The 19,931-nt window shown below is 38.1% G+C and overlaps 1 long non-coding RNA gene across 1 annotated transcript; it reads left to right on the top strand.

The window, feature by feature from the left end:
* The first annotated feature begins 15,613 nt into the window (after positions 1–15,613).
* Positions 15,614–16,814, top strand: LOC122000347. Its single transcript, XR_006117094.1, has 4 exons — positions 15,614–16,153; positions 16,242–16,335; positions 16,444–16,562; positions 16,754–16,814. It is a non-coding gene; the product is annotated as an uncharacterized LOC122000347 (long non-coding RNA).
* The last annotated feature ends 3,117 nt before the right edge of the window (positions 16,815–19,931 follow it).

The raw sequence follows: 19,931 nt of genomic DNA, 5'->3' as shown, positions 1-19,931 counted from the left end.
CATAAGCTATGACTTTTCCTTCTTGCATGAGTACAGCTCCTAAGCCCATCTTGGAAGCATCACTGTAGATGTCGGAACTCTTGTCGCTCTGTGGAACAGTCAGAATGGGAGCACTGATCAATCTCTTCTTTAGCTCTTGGAAGCTCTGCTCACATTTATCTGACCATTCGAATCTCTTGTTCTTTCTGGTGAGGGCTGTTAGTGGAGAAGCTATCCTGGAAAAATCCTCCATGAACTTCCTGTAGTACCCTGCTAAACCAAGGAAGCTTCTGATCTCTCTGACGTTCTTGGGTCTACTCCAGTTGTTGACCGCTTCCACCTTGGCTAGATCCACTTGAATACCTTCTTTAGAAATAATGTGACCTTAAAACGCCACCTGATTTAACCAGAACTCGCACTTTGAGAATTTAGCATAAAGCTGCTTTTGCTGCAGAGTCTGCAGTACCATCCTCAAGTGCGTGTCATGCTCCTCTGGGGTCCTTGAATAGACCAAAATGTCGTTGATGAATACGATGACAAATTTGTCAAGATATTCTCTGAACACTCTGTTCATTAAGTCCATGAAGACCGCAGGTGCATTAGTCAATCCAAAAGGCATGACCACAAACTCGTAGTGTCCATATCTGGTCCTGAACGCCGTTCTGGGTATATCTCTTTCTTTCACCTTCAGCTGATGGTACCCAGAGCGCAGGTCTATCTTTGAGAACACTGTTACTCCTCTTAACTGATCAAATAAGTCATCGATCCTGGGAAGGGAGTACTTGTTCTTGATTGTCACTTGATTCAAAGCTCTGTAGTCTATGCACATCCGCATTGATCCATCTTGCTTCTTGACAAACAACACAGGAGCTCCCCAAGGTGAGTGAATGGGGCGAATGAAGCCCTTGTCAAGTAACTCCTGTAGTTGTTCTTGTAACTCCTTCAGCTCTGCTGGAGACATGCGATACGGAGCTTTTGAAATTGGACGGGTTCCAAGAACCAATTCAATCTCAAATCCATTCATTTGTTGGGAGGTAGTCCAGGTAGATCTGTTGGGAATACTTCGGGATATTCACAGACCACCCAAACCCCCTCTGTCTTACCTTCTTTCTGTTCTTCTACACTTACTTGACTGGGGTCTCTGTTTTCCCACTGTCTTGTCTTCTATCTTGGCTGACTTGAACTCTATAAACTCCTCTTAGTGCTTGTTGGTGATAGAACTCTTCATAGAACTCTAACTGAAAATCTGCCCAGCTCATCTGATCGGCTGCTCTCTTGGTCTTTATCCTCTCCCACCACATACGAGCATCTCCAGACAGGCAGAAAGAGGCGCACTTGACCTTCTCGACTTCTGGCCAGTCAAGAAGCTCCATTGTGCTCTCAAGTGTCTTGAACCAAGTCTGGGCATCCCAAGGCTCAGTCGTGCCTGAGAATCTTTCTGGTTTCAGCTTCAGCCACTGGATAAGGTATGCTTCTTGTCTTCTAGGTGTTGTGGCGACTTCCAGGGCAACTGATAGGACTTCAGTCACCACTGGGGTTTCCACATTAATGGTTGGGGGAGTGGGAGTAGCTGGCTTCTGATTGGCCATTAGATTGGCAATCACTTGCTGTTGTCCTGCTACTTGTCTCTGGAGTTAGGCAACAACTTCAGAGAGATTGGGCTCAGTTGATTTAAGCTCTTCGTTCTCCTGATCTTGGTTCTCAGTACCAGCGGTACGAGGACGTCCTCTTCTTGACATCAAGTCAGGCAGAGGAAAAGAAAACTTACAATTATCACTATACTTTCTAGATATATCTTACTTATACATGATTCTTGACTTTCAACACCTATGAGTAGGTACTTCTAAACATTTCTCTATCCTTTCTAAACATACATAAATATGAATAAAGAAAAGGGAAACTAAATCTTCTATCTTACTTTAGTACTCAAAAAAACAAGTACTCTATACTGCAGTTAATAATAAGGAAAGCAGAATAAAGAAAGGATTTAAATACTTTCTTACTTGGAGACGGCGAGGATGATGCTGATGTGTGTGTGATGCTGGAGAATGGAACACTGCTCTGATACCAATTGTAACGACCACCCTTCTTACTACTACTCTCTAAGGGCGACCGTTACCTAACTCCTACTCTACTTACTAGTGTCACTTATGCTATTATTAGCGACACTTAGATTTATCACGGTTCAGAAAAATTCCTACCGAAAAATTTCGGCAGAGTCTCCCCTGTACCGGTGACCAAATCTATAATACACAAGATATATACACAGCCACATGCGGCTGGATCACAATTTATTCACAACCACGCAGTAATAAATCATATCATAATCAAAAACTAATCTAGCAACATGAACTAAACTCAAGCTCCCAGAATGAAGCATAATAAGCTACAATGCACATCAAACTCAATCATAAACTCATAATTTCATAACAGAAATAAGGAAAATAAACTAGACATAAACTCTAAATAAATGAGTCTTGCTAGTCCCCTCTGGACCTCTCCATAGTTCAGTCACCACACACATCCATCATCACCACCACCCTGTCGCCTCCCTTCATATCTTAGCTTTTCCTTTATCTGCAGTAGGAGGAAAGAAAACAAGATCTATAAGCGAAAACGCTTAGTAAGTACTAATCTATCTCACAAAACTCGAAATGCATAAATGAAATGCATAAGTGCTGAAACTGAAATAATAAAGCTATCTGCATGTGCTCATGGTATACAGAAAATGAACGGAATACAAATCATACTCAGTATCAAGCAGGATAACAAGAAACTAACAATGTAAACTTAGAATCAAAGAAACTAACCATTCTTATTTATTCTAAGCTTGGAACTTATTTCATTTCTTGTATCCTTGTGTTAGAAATTAATCTTTTAATTTCTATCTTTTACTTTCTTCTTCTTTCTTTCTTAGGTTTTCTTTTCTTGGGCCCAGGCCTAGTACCAACTCATGCGCGTTCCCTAATAGGTTGGGGTTGCGAGCCACCAATCCTAAAAGAGCAGACCTCGGTCTACCAGGGCCAAGACCTCGGAAATGGTCACCTGGATTTGTTTAACGACAAGCTCTTGGATGTCGGGTACTAGCCTCTTACTTTAATTTATTTGTTATCTCTTTTTAATTAGACCTTGGTCTTTTTCTTTACTCATACTTCTCATAATCCTTTATTAGAGCTTATTAGAATCTTTTAGATATATATCTAACAAGTATAGGATTACAACTAACCAAGCATGCTATATAAAGAAAATAACACAAAGGAAAATAAATCTGAACTCCCTAAGCCTATTATAAAATAGAGCAAAGGAAAGCAAATCTGGACTTTCTAAACATGCTGTAAAATAGGGCAAAAATGCTACTTTAGGGATTCCAATCATGTTATAAACACATAGACAAAGAATACTACTTTAGGGTTTCTTAAGCATGCTGTAAAATAGACAAAGGATGCTACCTTTAGTGATCCTAATCATGCTGTAAAAACAAACAGACATAGAATGCTACTCAACTTCTTAAACATGCTGTAAAAACAAATCTCTAATCAACTTTAACTATGTACAACATGACCTTAAAGCAAGGAAATTCATGTACAACATACAACTCAAAGCATTCAACAGCAAGCCAAAAGAATGTATCCTTAGATGAACTCACGGCAGCAACATGCGGTAACCATAGCAATCTGTACGGTATGATCCAAAACAGGGCAGCAAAGAACCAATCAGAAACTCAACTGTGCATGGCAAAATCCCTAGCAAAAATTAAGGATAGAATGCATAACACAACAACCCTAGCATACAATTCTACCCGGCACCAAAATTAAGGTATCAGAACCATGCCTCATGCTCAATTAGCCTAAACGAATTTTTTTTTTATTCCTTTGTGAAGCTCACGGCAGAACCTCAAAAGAAAACCAAAGTCCCCCAATTCTTTCCACATAGAACTCACGGCAGATTCAAACACAAGGAGAACCAAGACCTCAAACAAGGGATGTTCGGTCTGCTACAATTGGAGCATGTCCATTCCAAAACTCAAAACTCTAATGCAATTAGGTATAACCGTTCGGCTTGACAAACAGAGCAAGGAAGGAAAACCCTAGCATAAAGTTCTACTCGGCACTATGAAAACCGGAAGCAAAGAAATCAAATCGAAGCCCGGAGCAACTCCTACCGCAGGTGAGTAGTACTTACAACCGAGAAGGAGGAAGGGGCGATTAGGGTTCCGGGTGGAGCTCGAAATCTCGATCTCCTCTTGTGCTCGCGGGCTCTCTTCGACGGGAGGAACTCGGGTCCGCAAGGTTCGCCGGAAGAAGCCTTCGCCAGCCGCCGGAAAGAAGCTCCAAAGTGGCTGCGTTTCCGCCCGAGCACAGCGCCGTCGCGTCGGGAGAGGAGGAAAGTTAGGTTTTGGGGAAAAGAAAACTTAAACCTTCTCTTATAATTCGGGTTTTTCCATTATAACTATACTTTATATCCAATTCTCTCCATATTAGGTTGACAAAGTCCGTGTAGCTCAGCTGGTTTGGGCCGATTTTGCTTAAAGCCCAGCTCATGGGTTCGAATCCCAGCCGCGCACTTTTATTCCCCTTTTATTCAAAACGCTCTAACTATAGCTTAAATATATTCCACCTCCTATATAATTAACAAAGCTTTTGTAGACCGGTTGGTTTGCTGCGCTTTGACTAAGTCAAGGCTCGCGGATTCGAGTCTCAGCTGCCACTATTTTCCTTCTTATTTATTCTTATTCCTAACTACTACTTATATACATATTGCTCCATATATAACTAACAAAAACTCGCTGGCTTAGTTGGTCAGGCCGGTTTTGGCTTGGGTCAGTCTGACCCGAGGTCCCGGGTTCAAACCTCACTTCCAACGCTTTTTGCCTAAACTTCTTTGGTTTTGTAAAAATGCTAAACGACCTCCAAAAATTACGCAAAAATACTCTAAAAATTTCTAAAAATCTCTAGAATATTTTAAAAGCATTTTCAAATATCTTTATGGACATTTGAAACTCAGAATAGGAAAAATTGGTTCGTTACAACTTCGCCTCATAATCCCCAAGAAATGGTATGAACAATTATGCTTCAAATATCGTGAAAACCCCTTTTCTAGGATTACTTCGACGCCTCCTAATCGATTAGGCTTGGCCCTAATCGATTGTCATGTTAGCTCGACCATTCAAAACCTGTAGAATAATTCTTTTTTGTCTCACTAATCGATTGGTGAGCCATACTAATTGATTCGAAAGCTTCTAACATGATTACCTAATCGATTCAGAAGCTTTCTGTTCTCGCAAGAATCTCTCAATCGATTCCAACACCAATTGTGTTCTCGTGAAGATGCTTCAATCGATTACCCTAATCGATTAGTGAAGCCTAAACCGATTGCCCCAATTGATTCCAAACTCTTCTGCTCTCGAGTGAAAATATCGTTAATCAATTACCCTAATTGATTAACCTAAGGCTTTATCGATTAGCCAATCGATTCAGAGTCTTTGCTTCGCGAAAACCTCTGCCTAATTAATTGAAATAGGTCTCAATCGATAAGGCATTTGGGATAATCGATTGCCCAACTGTAAACTCTAAACTCGAGTTTAGAGTTTCTTGGTCCAACCCTAAAGTCATCCGTGACTCGTTGGAACTTCTTGTTTCCTAGCATTCGGTCACTCTTGTCCTACCAAGGATTCTTTACCAAGTATTTGGTCAACCTTTGACTCACTTGGACTTTTCATCTCATGTCAACTCTCATTGGAATTTTGATCACTAAATGTCCAGTCTCTTTGATCTACTTGGACTTTTCCCTTGTATAGCCCTGTTAGAACTTTCATTGCTTAGTTCCCAACTAGATCTTCACTGTCTAGCACCACTAGAATTTTCACTGTCTAGCTTCACTCACTAGGACTTTTCCATTACTTAGCCTCCGATTAGAATTTCCACTGTCTAACTTCACTTACTAGGGGTTTTTCATTGCCTAACCTTGAGTTAGGATTTCTCTTTACCTAACCTCCCATTAAGATTTTCCCAGATAAGTATTTGATCTTCCCTTGATCTATTTGACTTCTCTCTGACATATTGTCAAATATCAACCTTAACCCAAGGACATTTGCACCAACAAATATCTTATGTCATAATCATAAAGATAAATCTAAATGTGTTTTTATTTTGTTACAAGAGATCTATATCAATAAGATTTAAGATAAATTTTGGATGAATAATTGCTCATCAAGTATAGCACCTGTCGTGCAGGGTGATTTATTTAATTTGGTCAATGCCTTAAGAATGAGCTCGAAAGGGATTAAATGAAAAACATTTCATATGCTTCAACTGTTGGAAGTTTAATATATGTATATTCAAGTTTGTACAAAAACTTGGCATTGCATTTCTTGTGGAATGTTGGAGTGACATCAAAGTAATCCAAGTATTGATTACTAGAGGGGAAAATAATGAGATGTTGATGTGGAATGACGAGTTTAGAATTTTGAGACCGTTTTGACTGGTGTTCATAGGTGGGTCTGTTTTGAAATGTCATAATTGTTGGCTCGAATTAAATCATGAGATTTATAATACGTTAAATTGATATTTATTTAGAGATCTACATGTATTATTAGATATACCCCATAATAGCCCCGTCTTAAACCCAAAATATGTCATTTAAAATCTTTTTGAAAACTCAGAAGAATTTGAGTCCTTTATTATCTTTTAAGATTTATAATTAAGGTTATTATTGTCTATTACATAATTAGAGCTTTGAGACTATTTAAACCATTTGTTTAGTTGATTTTAGATCATCTTTGTTAATAATATTTCATCATTCCTTTTTCTAAGATGATAAATTTTGGATGTCTATTTCTTAATATTCTACTAAATCAACATGTCTTTAAAATATTATTTCCAACGTTCATGTTTACATCAATGTGATCAATAATTTCCGCTACATCAGATGCCCTCAAGGCACTAAAGATTGCATGCCTATATATAAAAAAACTACTAATTTGGAGGTTATTGGGTAATATTTAGTTACGTATTTATGTTTGTCAGTTGGGCTATATCTTGGACTAGGGAAAGGCAAATAATAACACTATGGAAGTCAAGTTCGTTTCTTATTTTTAGGCTACTTTGTATGGTGTGTTGTTGAAGAGTTTCGTGCTTAGACTTAGAATCAAGGATTCTATATTTAGATTATTGAAAATGTATTATAACAATTCAACTTTATATTTATGATTAAAAATAATAAAAGTGATGATCAAAATAAATATATCAATATTAAATATTTAATCACAAGAGAACGTGTTAAAAAAAAAGTGATCATTGAACATATTAGTAATAAAAACTTAAGCTCTTGTACATTTAACAAGTGTATTAAAGATTATAAAAATAATCAAGAGAATATGGATATTATATAGTAGAATTGTTATTGTCGAACTCTAATTGTTCCTCTATTTGCAGTGAAATCGAGATTGGACCAGATTCAAATAAGTATTTAATAAGCATGAAATATATAGGATTTTTATCATATTTTTACCCTATATTGAGCCTACTTTTGTATATATGATTTGCAATATATTGATTTTATGTTTTATTTTTATGCTTTATTACTTTTGGATATTGCTCTCGTATAATATGGATGACAAGAATGAAAGTTGGAATGAAATGAGACGTGAAGAGACCAAGTTTAAAGAGCCCATGCCCGGACAAGGGTGCCCGTGCCCAGCGGCACAGGCCGTGCTCGGCTTTGCCACTTTGCCATGGGTACCCGTGCTCAACAACATGAGTCATGCCCTGCTATGCCTCCATTGCTACAGCAGTCCGTACCCAGCAGCACGGGTTGTGCCCTGTCAGATCCAGAGTCCACGTGCCCTACACGGGAAGTCGTGCCTAGCGGCACGGGTCGTGTCGGGCATCCAATTTCCTGCACTATTTAAGGAGCTCTTTTCATTTGAATGGGGGATCTCGATCCAGGATCGTCCAAGGACCCCCAAGGAGGCTAGAGGAGGAGTCTTCAAGGCGTTGTATATCTATCAGAGCATTAAGGAGAGATCGAGAGCGACAAGGAGGAAGATTCACGAGCAATCCAAAACTTTTCTCTCTCCTCTCTGTTTTTCCTAGATTTGAATCTGATTATTTGAGATGTTTAACATGTTTTGTGATTGTAACCCCTTATTTATAGGGTAATTTTCTGGATTTTAGAATTAGAGAGTAACCTAATATGATGTAAACACTATTTCATTTATCGTATACATGTTTACCTTTCTTGTTTCTATGATGTGTTGGATTATGGTCAGGATCTACTGTATTAACACAATCTCGATGACAAAAGCACGAGATTCGTATTCTATGAGGATTTGGGGAAGAACTGATAGGAGAACCCGATTCTCTGACCTGTAGAAAATCGAGATGCAAAGAGTCGAATACGAAAGTGCAACCCAGTATGCCACGAGAAACCCTAAGTCGTCATAGAGTTTAATTGATCAAACCTAATTCGTTGTCACACAATAGGAAAAGTGGTTAATTATATGTCAAATGATCTTGTGACAGGATCCCTCTAGGTTTCGATCACTAATTGCAATATTTTTGAAAGTAGACAATGATTAGGGTTGATATGCCGTTGGAGTACCAAAAGTTCACATCGGATATCATAGGATGGTCTACCTATATAAATCAACATTGAGAACAAGAATCTAAACATAGGTCAAGTGTTTGCTAACAACTAGGTGAAACTGATGTCTTAGAATAATTTTCTCTAACTAATTTTCTGCTGCCTTCCTCTGTTTTCATCTAAATCACTTCTAATTTATATTGCCTTCTTGATCCAACATTCGCTCCCTCTCTTTCCCTTTCTTATTCTCTCTGGGCATTGGACTCCTAGTTCATGACACTCAACATTTCTAATTTGGTCTACACTGTAAGTACCCTGTGGTAGTTTCGATATGGTCAACCAAGTTAAGTTAGGTCCTATTGCATTTGATACTTATGTCTAAATGTGTAGGAGCATAGGAACACAAGAAGTCGAGTGAAAGACGCAGCTAGCAAGGATGGCATGGGAAAGGAGTTGACGGGCTCGGTGCATTCGAAGGATGAGATATTGTGGAAGAGTACACCAGTTGACGAGAAGGACATGTGCGATGTTCGAGGGATGAGAACCCAGGGAGGAAGCCTACTTGAGGAGAAGATCGGAGTTGGGTTCAGGTGAGCTCAACTCTGATTACTCGGAGAATCACCCGCGTGAAGAGATCATCTACTAAGGAGTTGCTCTGCCTCTTGGAAGGTGCCTTCCATGGTTTGGAAGGTGCCTTCGATGGCTAGGAACTTGTCTTCGATGAATAGTGCGAAGGCGCCTTCTAACTATAGAAGGCGCCTTCCAATAGCTGTTAGTCGCAGATAGAGTTTCATCCTCAACAGATAAAACTTATCTAATGAAATGAGCCTTGGACCATTGGTGTCGACCATATTACATGTCATGTGGCACATCAAATTAATAAAAATTAGGAACTCGATTGAACTAAATAAAGCTTTGTAATATGGAGTCCCAAATCGTATTTTTCTCCAAGGATAACTAGTGAGTGTGTGCTAATTCTAGAATTGATTCAAAATTGATTCCTTACATCCACAAGATCAATTAAACTTTTCACCTTCATTCACACTTCAACCAAAATTCATCTACAATCAAAAATAAGATTACGGAAAGTTCATTCTAATCTAAACTTGATCCATTTCCTTCTTATCAAATAAGCATCAACTAAGCTCAGATTATAATGCCTCATTGAATCAAATAAATCAATTATTATCTCTTAAATTCACAATCACAGTAATCATGTAACTCAAGAACTTATTACACTTCTAGAAACCGAACTAGCATCCTATTCCCAATAATAATCCACCTCACCAATCAATCTCAAACAACAAATCTTCAACTCTCACTCTCATTCAACAAAGTTTAATAAAGGATAATAATGAAAGGCTCAAGACAAACATTTGCATTCAAACTCAATTCAGATTCAGCACAATTCCAATGCTTAGAATAAAAGTTTCATTGACTCATTAATTGCAACTAACTCTAAATTACATGAACTAAAATAGAGAATTCAAACTAGGAAATAAATTGCAACTATGTTAATAGCTAAACACTGTTTTAGATGCAGGAATTCCACAAGATCAGAAAGCAAGTGAGAAAATTCAAATTCGGGAATTTCAGAAATCATTAAACAAAGAAGAAATGACAAAGTAATGAAATCAGATCACAAGATCTTAGCATGTATGTGGACAATTTAAACTAATTGCAAGAAAGGCAAAGAAAACAAAAACCCTAGCATTCCACAAACCCAAACCCAGATCAGCACTTCTTCATTCTGCCAGAAAATAGAGCCACCTCTGAGAATGCCCTCAGGTGACCACCGGCGAAGATTTGAACTCCCAACTAATGCAAGCGTACGATCACAGCTACTGGGAACGTCTCTCGAGCTCACGAACTGACTGGCACCCTCATTGCTCGAGTTCAGAGGCTGAATTCTGGAATTCGTGTCACTCGGTCGATTGATCAGATCCACTCAAGTGTAACAGATGAAATGAAGATGGAATGAATTCTGAAGCTACTGGGAACGCCTCTCGAGCTCTAGTTGATTGACGGAAATCGCAGATTTAGAGAATGCCCATTAATCTGGATCGCGGGAATAAGAAACAGAACTCAAGCTCGTGGACTGGGAATGCCTCTGTCACTCTCTGTAACCTCGGACGATGAACGCCGGAAGATTAGAGATCGCCGATGATGAAGAAATTTGCTCGCATATCTGGTTTGTGGAAAGGGAGCAACGACGCCGAAAGGAAGAACAGTGTTGTTTTTGCGGAAATGCTGAGCCCAAAGTTCACTGTAGCTTCTCACAGAATTTAAACCTCTCCTCATTTGATCAGACAGTCCAGATTGTTTCTGGGCTTGATCAACGGCTAGATTGTCTTGGATGTGGATCAAAATCTCTGGATCTTCATCAACGAGCGAGATCTGCTCCTCATTAGGTTGGATGGACCAGATCCTTGACGGATGGACCAGATCTCTCAGATCTTCAATGGACAGCTATGACCGTTCTAGACCTTGATCGCCTCGTTAAAACTCCGATCCGAGCACAACTTTGGTTCAGATTCATCCCAATCCAAGAACCTTTGATGCCTACAAAATAACAAACAAATATTAGCATCAAATAAAGCCAAAATAATATAATTTGCAATTAAGTCTAAAATTGATACAATGTATAAAAATGTAGTGTAAATATTGGTTCTATATATGAAAACCACATCAAACCATGATTGTATGAATGAGAATAGTGTAGTAAAATCATGGTTATCAAATTCCCACACACTTACTCTTGAACGTCCCGTGAAAGTAAAAAAAAACTAAAAATCCTACTTAAATGGCACCCCCTAAACAAATTCCTAAACATGATTAGAAAATAAAGAAAGTAAACCATCTAAGATTATCACATTCCAAAATCTCAAGTATTCATGGACTTCAAACTTTGCTCTTGGTTAATAACATAATAATTTCCATCTATCATGAGTAAATTAAAATTGATTTCACACTAAAAATCTCACAAGATAGAGTTTTTGTAGCCCTCATCCTATTTGACATATAATCACAAAAATGGAGGGGACTCATGCTACTTGTGCTTCTTACACTACCATATGCTTGCTTATCTTCTACTCTCTACCATGATCATGGATACAAATCACAATATGAAGGTTAATCATGTAAAGGAAAATGTAAGAATATGAATTAAGTGCACATCAAAGCATTAGTCGCAAGAAAAGATAAGAAAAGAAAGAATTAGCTCAAAGAAAAGATAAGAAAGAAAGTATGAGTTTTAGTTCTAGTGGAAGACATGGATACAAAGAATGCTATATAAATGAATACTTGGCCATATTCCCTTCTTTCTTTTCTATTCAACATTTACTCAATAAAGGCTTAATTTCCATTCTATTTCAACTCACAAAGATCCCTCACAAAATAATTTTGGTACTGCCTAGTGATTCAAACAGATTTGCAGAATTTTTATGTACACAACTTGCTGAAATTTTTGCTGAAATTTCAGCTTTTTTGATATGCTCAGTTTCAACATTCACTTATCTTCCCCCACACTTGAAATCTTGTCCGTCTCGGACATTGAAACTCATCAAGTAATCCACTAAACTTCAACTTCAATCTAGGCAAACATAATTCAATATTAAAGAAGCAATAACTAATTATCAGGTTCAAACTTTTCTTTTCAGCAGATTCATTTCTTCACCTCAGTTTCAATCATAAGCTGTGATAGTCTCTTACAAGCAATTTTCAATGTTACAGAATATCCAAAGATTAAGCTATCATTTAACAAGCAGTCAACGAGAACTAAAATTCACTTTTCTCAGCTCAAAGTATCATTTTCACAGATTGGTATAACTCGTTCACAGTCCAAACTGCATTCTATAAACTTCAATAAATCCTTTTTATTGATACTCAATCCAATCTAGCTTGCCTTCAATTCTGCATATTCTGATAATGAATTTCTACAATGATCAGAATCCACCATACTACACTTCCTAGTAGCTAATATAAACAGCATTCTTACTTTCTCACTAATCAGTTATCTAACCTCGAATTGCTTCCATACTTCATGCAACCAACATATTTCTTCAATTTATGCATATCAGGATACAAATTCAGCTTAACAGAGCAAGAAAAATTGGAAATCCTGCTTGTTTTAACCAAGAATTCCAGTTGTCACATTGCTTCAAAATTAACAACCAAATACTCATCAAAATCTAGTCCAAACAGAATTTTCATATAGGCCTACAGTTTCAATTTCTGATACAATCTGTACTTAAGTTTCCAAATTCTGATACAAGGTCATTTCTACAATATTTTCCAGCTAGTTGAGCTTAAGAAGATGGCTCATTTGGTATTGAGTCAAAATACTTTGAGTTCCATTAATTACTAATCAAAAATATCAAGGAAACTTAGCCCCAAATCTGTATTCTGAAAATCAGAATCCAATTCATGAGTTGATAAGTTTCAGCTCCTCTTTCATCATTTCTGAATCCTCCATTTCTGAAGCTTTTCTTTTCATTTAATCCACAACAAGACTTAACTATATTCAGCTCGAGTTATACCTTCAATGACTGCAAATTCAGAGTTCTAAGATTTAAATCTCAAGTTTCAACTTCCAGTTCCAGCTTTTGTCATTGTTCTGTATCAAACTCTCACTCTAAAATTCAGCTAAACTATGGAGATGCAAGGTCTTCTTTTATCAACACTCTACAAATAGCTAGCTTCCAGATTTCCAGAGAACAAACAGCTTTTAACTCGAGTTATCACAGCAAATACAGATTTTCTGATTTACTAGCCAATTTCTGAAATTGTATCAACTCACCATCATCTAGCCTCTAAAAATTCCATTTTCTTTACATCTGGCCTCTTAAGATCCCTATCAAATCATCACCCAAAGATTTCTGAATTTAAGAAACTAAAACTTGCTACAATTCATTTTCCGAAGATTGTACAGAATTTGCACTAGACGCTACAACTTTCTACATTTCAGAGTTCTGTTACAATTTTTTTCATAGCTATTTCAAGATCTCTTAATGACATATGTCATTGACACCTCACATTTCAAATAATTTCTAAAACCACACTCAAACAATAGCCTCCAGAATTCATCAAAGTTCAGCAATTCATTCCCTCTGCACTGCACAGATCCAGCAAATTCAAAATATTCAGATTCAATCTTTTCAAATTTTCTTCACTTTGTCCTCATTTCTTCAGAATTCCTGTCTCAATTAAAAGCTTATGCATGTTTCAACTTCACACAGTTTCTGAAATTCTGAAATTGTGTTTTGTCTAGAAATTGTGTCACTGTTTTCACCTTTGAATGTTTCTTGAATTTAATTCAATATCTCCAACTCAATTTACAGCAAAACTGAATCCTTTTATGCATCTCTATACAATTTATTCGCCCTCTGATTTCTCACAAGGTAATGGCTAAAAGATGTCTTCAACTACTTTGTAATGGCTAAGAAACCAACAAACTTTTCCATCGTCAAAACTACATTTCATTTCTAAATTCCTACAACTGAATGTTTAAGTTTCTAGTTCCTTAAGTTCTTCTGTGCAATTCTGACTTCCTTCATTTATGTTCTCAGCAATACTTAAAAAGAAAATCCAGTGAATAACCCACTCTGAATTCCTTCATTCTGCAAAATTTAGCTCTTTTTTTTTCAGACTTGGCACAGCTCAAGGCAGCACCTCCAACAGAATTCTCAAATTCTAAAATTTCAAAACATAGTGAACAACTTCACTATCCATTCTGAAAAGCCTCAGAAATTAAACTGAATTCTCATCCTTATTGCTACAATCTTTAATTTCAAAACTTGGATTATAATCCTTGGATGGCATTAAACTTTACCACTTCAAATCTTATCACTGTCTGCCTTTATTTCTTACTCTACAGCTAGAATTGTTTTTGTATTTCTGAATTTCCAGCTTCTACACTCCAAGAAGCATGTGATTTCAGATCTTCACTGCTTTTCCCCACTGTACATTAAAATTCTTTGAGTACTAAACAATGTTTCCGATTCAATTAGCTAGGTCCAGCAACTCACTTTCTCTGCACTGTCCAGAATCAACAAAATTCAGCCTTTCATTACTGAAACTGTTCAAAAGAGTTGCTAGATTATAATGCCTTCAAATATTCAGAGTTATAACACCATCTTGAAGTGCTCCATGAGTTGAATGGTGCTCTACAAATGAATTTTGAATTTTGATCCATTTGATCAGATTTCCAGCAGATCCATCACTGATTAAACGCTTCACTGATTTCCATTTCCAGCAATTAATACTATCAAAATTCTATTTAGCAGGTTTGTAAAGAAATGGAAAAGAAATAAACAACATTGCTTATGATAATACAATACTTTCACTTAATTTCCCAATGACTTCAAGGGCAGGTGATGACAAATTGATATACACTTGATACAAAGTGAAAGATTTTCTGAATTCCCTGAAGCAACAATCCTATGGAAGTAAACTAAACTCAAAGTTCATTCCATTCTTCCGTCACACTTCAACTTTATCCATCTTGGCCAAAATATCCATAATATAACAAACCATGTATCCACATCCACAAGATTTACAAATGAGAAGACATAAATTTATATGATGATTACTAAGAAGAATAGCAAGAATTTGTGTGGAAGAAAGAAATAAATAGATTTACCTTCATAAAAATGATTTAATCCATTGGATTGTGGTTTTAAAAGAATCAAAGCAAATTCTAGAGTGCAATAACACAAGTGCATCACTCAATTAAGACTCATCCTCACTAGGCATGAAAAAGTATCAATCCAATTTACCAATTAAGTGTCCATTATTAAATAGAAACCTTGAGAAAATTAAAAGTCCATTATTGACATTAAGCTCCAAAATAAATTCTGTAAAATACAGAAAAATGGAGAATAATGATAAGGAATTTTTTCAGAATTTCTGGGAATTTTTCCAGAATTTTTTGGAGCTCGTATGGACGAGTTTACAGGGATAAAAACGGGTCTCCGGGAAAGCCTGTTTAGGCTACCCTGTTTTAGTGAGGAAAAGTTTTCTTTTCCTTTTCCTATTTCTTTTTCTTATTTTTCTTTTCCCTCCGTTACTGTGTCGTTTCCTTCTTCCTTTTTCCCCCGCGAGTCGTGCCCTACTTCACGCCGATTCCCCCTTTGCCTCTTCCTCTTAGCCACTACCCTAGTGCCGGCGCCACCTCTTCTCTTCTCCTCTGCGCGCCGACGCCGACCCAGCACCCCGTCGGTCGAGCCTCCTTCCCGATCTTACCTCCCTCTCCTCTCCAGCGACGCCGATTTGATTGTCGAGTGCCACCCGAATGCTGGTCGTCGTCTACTTCTTGCCCTAGTCGTCTCCACCACCGTTTGCTACGGTCGATCACCGCCGGTGTTCTTCCATGCCCTAGCGCTGAATGCCGGCAGCCGAATAATTTCATCTACCCTAGTTTGGATCAAAAGCCCTCTCCGCCGCTGAGATCAGGAACGCGCCGACGACGTTCAAGCCACTGCCGACCCCCTCCTCTGCGCCCTAACTCCCTGATTTGAGGAGTTTCCTCTTCTGTAATTGCCCTAGCTTCGAGTCTAACTCAGCCATCGATCGCCTCTTCTGGCCCAAGAAGGTATGGTTGTTTCCTTACCTCTCCTTGTTCTGATCTTGGCCGGTGGTCGTTGTAGTTTATCATCAGATCAGAAATTCTTGGACTCCAGATCCCTACCACAGTGTACCGGCTTTCTTGAGATGAATTGGTTGTTGGATGGATTCATCACTGCTGGAGAATGTGTCAAGTGTTGTGCTAGTGAGGTAATAGAATTTGTGGGATACAAGTTTGGGATTGTTGGTATTCAGCTTTGATTTCAATTGATGTGGAATGAGGATTGCAAGGAGTGACTTGTTTTGGAATCTTTGTAGGTGTTGTTAGCCATTGCAACTCTAGCTATGTTGTTCGTGGACGATCCATGGCTTCGGCCAACCTTCCGATCTAAAGTCATCCTTTGATGGTGAGCTATCAACAACCCACTTGAATTCGGGTAAGTTTTGAGGTTGATTCATGATGCTTAGTAGTTGATGGTAGTGAACTTGATTGGATAAGTGGATCATTAGTTTATGTGTTCTTGGAATTAAATTGATGTGAAGGAAAGGGTTGGATCAGATTAGAGGGATTAATAGTTGATATGTTGATCATAGATCCTTAGTTTTGTTGAATACCTTGTATTTGTAGGATTTGAGTTGGATGCGATCTCTTGGACTTGTTGAGGACGGTTGATACGACCTGCGTATGAAGGCGGGTACCTCTTGACTTATCTTTTTATGATATTGTCAATTGGATATGCATAGTATTTTATAGCTGCAAGCAATGATCATGTTTGCCTTTGGTATGTCACGGTTTGATACCCATAGCATGATCTGTTTGGTCGCTTGTTATGTATCCATGTTTATACTTCATGATTCTTACCATGAGTACTTTAGTTCCTAGAGTAAGTAACATACCATGCTTTACTGAGTTTAGGACTAGACTCTGGATTTTTATTATCTGACATGTGTATCTATATTTTTATATCATACCTGATCTATGTACCTAGACCTTTTGCTTTGATCCATGTACATTGTTGGTACATATTTTATGGAGGTGGATATGTTCAGGACCTAGGTTGTTATACCATAGAGGTCCTGTATACCCTAGATCTGTGGATTTGACTTACTTGTACTAGGGTACACATTTTTATATATATATGTGAATTTGGTTCAGGATATTGTCATGCTTAGTTTCATGCACCATTCATATGCTTGCATGCTGCGTGATAGGCTGCTCCATTATTGTAGAGCATATCGCCAGTTTCATCACTGTTGGGTGCTCCGTTGGTCCGCTCATGGGTAGCGTGACGCAGCGTGGTAGCACGTCAGTTTTGCTCTGTTCGGTGCTCCATTAGTCCGCTCATGGATACTGTGACGCAGCCTAGTAGCACGTCAGGGATCCCTCTCCGTCATGGTGTACCGGGAGATGAGAGCATTGCGCTCCCCCACTTATGATTTGGGGTAGGAGTATATGTGTACTCCGACAGCATCCCGTCCACTCGGTCACTCATCAGGAGCAGCGACGTCAAAGTGCACAGTTGTCACAGCCCTACCCACTCAGTCTCACCATTGTATGTGAGATGATTGACTGGCGTCAGGGGTGACCATGTCATTGGCACCATATGCATGTATTGCATTTATTTACTGCACTTATATGCTGCATTTTGGTGGATGCATTTGTTTGAAATGCATACAGGAGGCATATTGTGTATCTAGTTTGACGACCCTTTTGTTTTGGATAGGAGTTCCTGGTGAGTACAGCTTCCTCAATTACCTTTCAGTTTTGCATATTTCTTATATATGATTAGGAAACTGTATTCCATGTTTATTGCTGTTAGATATATCTTACTAGGCATGTCTATTGGTATTCACTGAGTTGTTGAACTCACCCCGTGGACACTATCTTTTTCTGGTACCAGGTTATTTATGGTGTCGCTTGGAGTATCCTATCTGCTGGTCCCTACGTCACCTCAGAAGATCTGTCTCCGCTTGTATTTATTTTGTTTTGATATACGAAATTTGTATATTTGGCTTTGTGTTCCGGTGTTGTGCCTGGAGTGTTTGTGTTGTTGTGTGGTGTCAGCCTAGCCGGCTAGCAGTCATGTATTTTGGATTTCTATCATTTTTCTAATGTGTTTTGGTTTTGGTACAGCCGAGTGGGCTGTAAAATATATAAATAACTGCGTGGTTGTTTTATATTTTGTTCCAGCCGATTGGGCTGATGATATATATATAACTGCGTGGTTGTTTGTATATTCCAGCCGCCTATGGCTGATGTATATTGTGTATGTAGCAATGATTCAGATTGTCAGTCGTACAGGGGAGGTGCTGCCGAAATTTCTTCGGACAGGGACTCCCCCGGGGCGTGGCAATTTAGTGGTATCAGAGCAGGTATACGATACTTGCTATGTGTTCTAGATTTTCGAGATTTATCTGATACCAATTTATTTGGTATCAGAGCTCGGCTTACGAGTCTTATTTTCTTGTGTTTCGGATTTCATGTTTTGGTCTTCTCGATGTGACTTTTCGAGTTTTGGGACCTGGCAGTAGTAGGGCATCTCCAAGCTATAGGAGGTATGTTGGTATATGTTATCCTACCTTTTTGGTTAGTATATGCCCTGTTCACTATTACAGTTTATGACATGTATTAGTATTCTTTATTAGTACCTGTCTAGTTGATATAGCATATATTTTATTTGTTAGGTAAACCACTGATTATGGTAGACCTTAATAGAGATCAAGGATTATAGTCTTCGGTAATTTTTCATATCATATCACCCGTAGTTTTAGCTTCTGTTACTACTAATTGGTTAGAAGACCGAGGCGCATACCAGCCTCTATTATTATTAGCTGTGTAGTGGATAGTATCTACATATTCATGTTGACTTAGCTAGTAGTATATCATTTTATCTTAGTTAATTTCATTAGTAGATAATTGATCTACTCTTGTTAGATCGGTCAGTAGAAGTTTGATGTACCATAGTTACTTGAAGAGGATTAATGTAATCTTGATTAGTTGGTAGATGACCGATTTAATTTTGTTGGTCTGATCAGTAGAGGACCATCATACTCTATTTTATAGAGATGCTGATCTTTGTGTTATTCGTGCTTAGTTGGATATTTGGAGCACATTTGAGTACAGGGCTTGTACCAACGTAGAAAGGACTGAATTAGCCTATACCCTTGTCGGCTTGGTCAGTCTATAGAGGATCGATGTATCATATTCTATGGGTACTTAAATTTTTAGACTTTGTATACCTGGTTGGATAACTTATATGTAACATGGGGAATATCAGGTTGATTGGGTTAAATATGCTGATTCTGTATATCTATGTGGTGTGTACATATGATTATTATGTGTTGTAGGAGTGTTATGATGGACGGTCTAATTTCATGTAGTGGGTGTATTTTTCCAGTTATGTTTATTGAGGGTTTCTAGTAGAATATACCTGAGTGGTCTGATTGGTTTGTTGGAAGTATTACGTGATTATACTCTTGACATAGGTGTATATATGTCATGTGAGTGTTGTTTAAGGTGTATTGTCGATTATACCTATGTTGTTATATGCACACGGGTTCGGTATGCATTATTGGAGGTATCACGATGATTTATACCTTTGTTTTGGGTATGTTTGGTGTGCACTAATTGGAGGATTATGTCGATCATATATATGTTGTGTGAGCACGTGTGCCAGGTGTATTGTTGGTAGCAGCATGATGATTCTACTTATGTTGAATGCAGGATGTGGAGTGTCTGCATTATGTCATTTGTTGGATTACCCTGTCAACCCATTTTCTTATCAGTGGGTGACTCACTATGATGT

This window comes from Zingiber officinale, chromosome 7A (assembly GCF_018446385.1).
Source record: "Zingiber officinale cultivar Zhangliang chromosome 7A, Zo_v1.1, whole genome shotgun sequence".
Taxonomy (NCBI): domain Eukaryota; kingdom Viridiplantae; phylum Streptophyta; class Magnoliopsida; order Zingiberales; family Zingiberaceae; genus Zingiber; species Zingiber officinale.
The sequence above is the reverse complement of the archived record's forward strand: the minus strand, read 5'-3'. Positions and strand labels throughout refer to the sequence as shown.